The sequence below is a fragment of the Pagrus pagrus genome (genome assembly GCF_965226575.1).
Source record: "Pagrus pagrus genome assembly, chromosome: 1".
NCBI lineage: Eukaryota > Metazoa > Chordata > Actinopteri > Spariformes > Sparidae > Pagrus > Pagrus pagrus.
In genome coordinates, this window is record NC_140185.1 from 28,784,132 (window position 1) to 28,790,192 (window position 6,061).

The following is a 6,061-nucleotide window of genomic DNA, read 5'->3' on the forward strand; positions in this document are numbered from 1 at the left end:
TATGAAAAGTTCATAAGTAAGAAAGGTGAAAATGCAGTGAACAAAGAGAGATGATTTAATATTTCATAACTGTAATAGCATTTCTTTTGTCAAGTCTCGTAGACTTTTTCCCTCCTCTCTGAACCCTTGGAACATGTGGAACATGTATTGAAAATTGCAATTTTGTTGTCTATCATTACAAGATAAAATACCTGTCAGGAAAACTTACACTTACAGTAATTTTTATAATTGTGAAAAACTATCATATAATTAATATTTAACAAGGATTTGGATAGGAACTGGCAGGGTGTTGAGTTTTTTTCCTCTACTTTGTCCTCTGTGGTCAGCTTTTTAACTTCTTCCTTTCCTTTTTTCCTTTTCTGTATTTATTTGTGATTTCGAACAAGTAAAAAGGACAAAATGTCTGTGGCTAGGGGATAAAAATGATATGCTGCCAGATCCAATCATGGATTTAGACTGAGAATATATAAAGCCAACTTTTCCCCAACAGAATAGTCACTCACATCACAGATGTCACTAATTTAAGTACAAATTATCTTCTTTGATTTGCTGAAAAAAATCAATTCCAACATTTACAGTGTGTATAATCCCTGCTTCTCACCTTTAAAATTTTAAAATAGGATTATGTGTGTGTTTCTGTGTATAGGTATGCTCTGGTCCATCTATGACCATGTGGCTATCTGTCCACTTATGTTTGTGTGTTTAAATCTGTGCGGGTGTCTCTCTATCTTCACATGTGTCTGTATATTTACAATATCTCTCTGCCCGCGTGTGCATCTGTCCATCTGTGTGTGTCTGCATGCATGTTTGTCTGCTCGTACACTAAATGACCTATAGCCCTCTGTCTCTCACACACTCCTCTCCATCACTCCAGCCTCTCATTACAGCTGCAGAACCCCGGCCTGTCACGTAATTAAAGGCAAAGTTATAAATGACCAGCAGGCCAAAAGCCATATTTCACAGGTGGCCGCATATTTATTTATAATTTTTCACCTTTAAATGTGTTTCTTATGCAAATGAGAGCCAGGACACTTTTCAATTAACTTTGGGGGCCAGTCCCTCTAAGTACCGCAGAAGCTTGTTATTGAAAATAGAGTATTTTTGTTATCAGCCATAAATTATTCCTGCATGTCAAAGAAATTGAAAGATGTAATGTATGGGCCTGTATTTGGCGCTTCCAGAGGTGGCCAGTGTATTTCCCCTCCCTTAAGGACTTGGCGATTGCTTTTCTGGAAACACCAATTTTTTTTTCGATCGCTAACAGGTACATCTACGATTCAACCCCTCCCGGTTTTTTTTTTTTTTTTTGCTTTTCTACGAGACGCTCTCTTTCTCCTCTCACATGCACACACAGTCAGACTTGCACTTACACTGCAGGGCAGTTTAACGGTATATTATATGAGCAATTGGCAGGCAGGTAGGTAGCAAGGTATGGTTCTTTTATGGTGACAGACTGAGAGTGTCCCCCTCTGCCTCATTTTCTCCTTAATTGACCTGCTGAGGGAAAGCAGTGGAGCGACCCTGCTATACTATCACCTCAGGGAGAGAGAGAGACGGAGGGAGAAGGAGATTCAACAGAGCCAACTCTCTACTGGCAGAGTGAGGAAGACAGAAAGTTAAGTAGCAGAGGTATCAAAAGAAAGAAACAGTAAAGAAAGAGACAGAGCGGTTGTAAACCGGGGAAAGAACATGTGTTCCTCCTGCTCTCCTGTCCCGTCTGTAGCCCTTCACAGTGGGAGATGTGTAGGATACGCTTTGAGGTACGTGTGTGCGCATTCACAAGTGTGTTACCTTTGTTACGATGTGTGTGCACCGCGCATTAAGGTGTGTGTGTGTGCAGCTGTGCCCTCTCCCTGGTGCGTAAAAAACGTCCATTAATTGAATTCCCCCTAATTTCCCGTCAGCCTCGCCTTGCAGAGCGAGACGCCTGCCTGCCAGCCGCGCAACGCCACACTTCAGGTATGGTGGATAATGGAGGATGACATTTCTGTCCCACCATGCCTCGGGGCAGCATGTGATACATGGCTTCCTCTATGAAGGTTAAACTCAGCTAACCTGCCTTTGGCGTTTCATTACCCACTTGTTAAATACTCTTTTGGTAATAAAATGATTAAAAATTTTATTGCTTCTCTCAAATGAGGCCTCTTTTCAAAGGGATTTAATGACTTTGGAGATGGATGTGTGTGTGTTTGTGTGCGTGAGTGCACTCTCTGTGTGAATGCACACATGTGTGTGTGTGTCCAGACAAGTGCATCTCCAGTTAGGCACGACCAGTGTGTAAAAACCTAATGAGAGTGATATGCTTTACAGCCAAACCACCATTATTCTCAGCCAAACGACCTGGGCCGTCATTATGTGTAAAGTAGCAATACCTTTTCCCTCTGCCGGGGCACATTCAAATAGACATGTTTTACATACAGCTCAGTCTGTGTCTTGAAGCGAAGTGAAGTATTTATACTAAAATGAATGGGCCTGACTATTTTTACATCACAAGTTAAGCAGCGTGGCTATAGCAACGGGACATAAAATATTATATTCGACCCATTAACAGGAACTACAAGCCTTGCCTTGGCCAATATGGCTCCACAGCGACTGAGCAAATCATTATACCCAGTGTCATTTTGGCTGTAAAATTAGCAGTAAAGGGACTTGAGAAACTGATCTCAAAAACCCAATAAAGCAGTTTCTTAAGGTCTGAGTCAGGAAACAGAAACAGGTCATCGGGGCCTGTTTTAAGGCCACCCACAGTTTAAGAAAAATATGTTTAAGTGTAATGCAAAAAAAATATGGTGTTTCCTTTGAGAGAGTTCAAGTAAATAGATAGTGTTTTTGTATGACTTCTGCTTTGTTTGAGTAGTGCTAACAAAAGATTTATATAGAGTTAATTCAAAATATAAAAAGGCATATGCAAAAAGTTTGCAATTTTTTAATTTGACATCTCGATGTCTCAGATCACGGTACAAAATGTCAAAACAGACCGTCCTTTGTGGGTGGTAACATTTTGAATTGCTTCAAGGAAAAACATACAGTTTTTGTTCAGGGATTTCCCAGATTAGCCTGCCTCCCAGTTGGGTCTCTGGGTCCCAATCAGTTTTGTTGGGGCTCATTGTTGGACTGCTGCTGCCCTCACAGAACCTCTGCGCGCACACACACACACACACACACACACACACACACACACACACACACACTGGCGCACACTTAATAAATGGCTGGGTCCCCCTCCCTCGGGCCAGAGGAGTCGGTGCTGGCCGGTTCATCTGATATATCATGGCAGCCCGCTCCGCTCTGCTCCACTGGACCCTGTCCAACACCTGTTCTCCCATCAGGGGATGTTGTGTTGGCGTGGCGTGGCTATGCCACTGTACAGATTGGCACTGCCCAGTTGGGGCAGCAGAAAGGATGAAGTATGAGATTCCCAGTGACTAAATGTAAGCTGTAATTAGGAGGGAGGACCACAGTGGAAAACGGCCATGACTTATAAATATCCTCTGCATTTAAGGATTTAGGTATCACATTGGAATAAAAGACATAAGAGTCTTAACATCACAATACATTAATCAACTTAATTATGAATAAATTACATTATTATTTTAGCAGGTGGATGAACCATTTCAGCTGCTGCTGGATTTGATTTGCACAGTATTCTCAAAGAAGAAAATATCTCATAGTATGATCTGTAAATCAGTCACATGAATAAAGTCAGTCACATGAATAAAGCCAAAAGTCTTCTCTAGTTTTTTATATGATGCTTTCATATGATTTATTAATAAATTGATGTAATTCATATTTATAAAATAATTGATGAATAATATACATTTTATATGTTTTAAATATTTTTAATTAAAAATGTATATTTTACCTTTAATCTTAATAATTTATAGTTAAACTTCAACTCTCCCTACTTATCACAGTTGTGCACACACAAGGTTTTGAATGCCAAACATGATGAAAATTGACATCCAGGTGCCAAAGTAATTCAATTATCTTGCGAGTCTAATGTCTAATGTAGTTTTAGTTTTAAAACTTCCAAAGACTTTAGAAAAAGTGGAGTTGCAAAGGATTGTATTCATCTACAATAAAATCCAACCACCAAGCAAAGTTAACCTCATGAGTTAAATATACAATTCTCAAACTATTACATTGCGGAAGTTGAAATTGCTCAGCAGAGTCAGGGTTTTCCCACATATCTAATAATTCACTGATTGGTGACCTTTAATTGTCTTTTTGTCACTATAATTTGGTTTGTGTCAGCACCAAGACTTAATGTGGCAGATGGGAATACAGTAGGGGAATTATGGGATGTATATGTAGCTATATAATTTAGAAAATGTGAAAAATGCAATTTAATACATTAGCATTCGCATGAAACACCTCGTTCTGAAGTAACATTCTGCAGTGACAAAAGGTGAATATAAACCAGTTATGATCCATGCGTTTCTACCAACACGACATGGAGAGGTGAATATTAGCAGCCCTTTATGTACTCACCTGTCTGTCTGTTGGTCTGTTGCGGCCACAGGGACATTTAGCACAGGGGGGTTGGGGGGTCTCTCTCTTGTCCCATCAGCATGACAGATTGCCTGGGAGAGAGGGGAGGTGCTGAATGAGAAATTAACATCTGCATCGCCGCATAGGTGGGTTCTCTCCACTGAGGCTGTGACGTAAACTTGTCACATATTCACAATTCTGCCAATGTAGGTGTGTTTTTTTTTTTGCTCTTGTCAGTAAAAAGCCATTTGGGCAGGTATGAAGAGGGATGGTCTTCTCATATGACAAAGGATAACAATTAAAAATTGTAACCCTAAAATGTAATATTCATGATCAAAACCTGCCCAAATTACTACATAGTTGTTGTGAACTTTAATATGACATTACTGTGATAATAAGTAGTCCCTCAACTCTCCTCTCCTGCTCGTAGGTCCACACTGAAAGTCCGCTTTTAATCCAGTAGAGGGCGACAGATACATAGATATATGAGTTGATGAGTGGTGTAATTTTAAGTCTCAAACCATTTTAATTTGCTTGACTTAGCTGATACAATTCACAGAACTAATGGTCCAGTTTTATTTGAATGTTTTTGTTACTTTTTCCAACAATCTCAGGGAAGGTGGTTTGCTGGATATTTTTTTAAATATACTTTTTCCTCATTATCATCACTGGAAGGAGTGTCTCTTGTTATTTTACACAACTTCTGCTCTGATCCATGGGTGGACTGACAAAATGATAATTCACCTTTAAAGCTGCAGTATTTAGTTTCGGAGAAGAAATTTTAATCAGAGGAGAAAGATCTTTTTATGCCTAAACAAACTCTTTGTTTTCATGACTGAATAAACAAACAAAAAATGATCTTAAAGGACAACAGTTTTGTACTGTTTTACTTTTGTTTCTGTTTGGCGGACCCTGCCACCTTTCTAGCTTCAAACCACTGGGAACCTTATTGTCCTCTGAGACCAGCTTGTTCATTCAGTTATGGAAAAAATCAATATGTCTGACTTTGTATTATTACCTCATTAATATTTTAAATATCAAAGTTTTGATTTTCAATTTATTCTCCAAAACTACATAGTTCCCCTTTAACACATGCATGTCTACTAATTAAATAGCAATTTAAACTTAACAGGGACACGTGAAAAGTTTGAAAAAATAAATCTACAGTTTATTTTAAAAGCCTATATGGTTTGACTAAATTAACAAGTGAGAAATACAGAAATAGGGAATTTCATCACCAAAGACTTGGATTCTTCTTCATCTTAGCTAGCCTTAGCTAACTATTTGTCAGGGGTGTTGTCTGATTTAGCATAAATCCCTGATGTAGCGATCAACTTTTACCGTTTTTAAGGACATTTATTTCTACCTGTGTATTGCTGCCTGTTCTTCACCATCACAAAACAACAATAAAAATTACTTCAACATATGACATTACCTTTAAGAAGAATAATCAGTCAAAAACGCAGTAATTAGCACAACCAAGTCAACCGCCGCTCGGACCGTACCATTTTGGGGAGGAAGAGGGGGAGGGACCTTTCCACAAGGATCAGAGGTGATGACACGCGCTACA

General features: G+C 39.1%; 1 long non-coding RNA gene across 2 annotated transcripts; it reads right to left on the reverse strand.

Moving 5' to 3' along the window:
• Positions 1–2,951: 2,951 nt before the first annotated feature.
• Positions 2,952–5,984, reverse strand: LOC311260792. 2 transcript variants are annotated; one of them, XR_014623053.1, is made up of 3 exons: positions 5,927–5,984; positions 4,492–4,583; positions 2,952–3,436 (listed from the first exon to the last, which is right to left on the reverse strand). It is a non-coding gene; the product is annotated as an uncharacterized lncRNA (long non-coding RNA). The 2 variants fall into 2 exon arrangements; XR_014623054.1 differs by lacking the exon at positions 5,927–5,984 and adding an exon at positions 5,858–5,915.
• Positions 5,985–6,061: the final 77 nt, after the last annotated feature.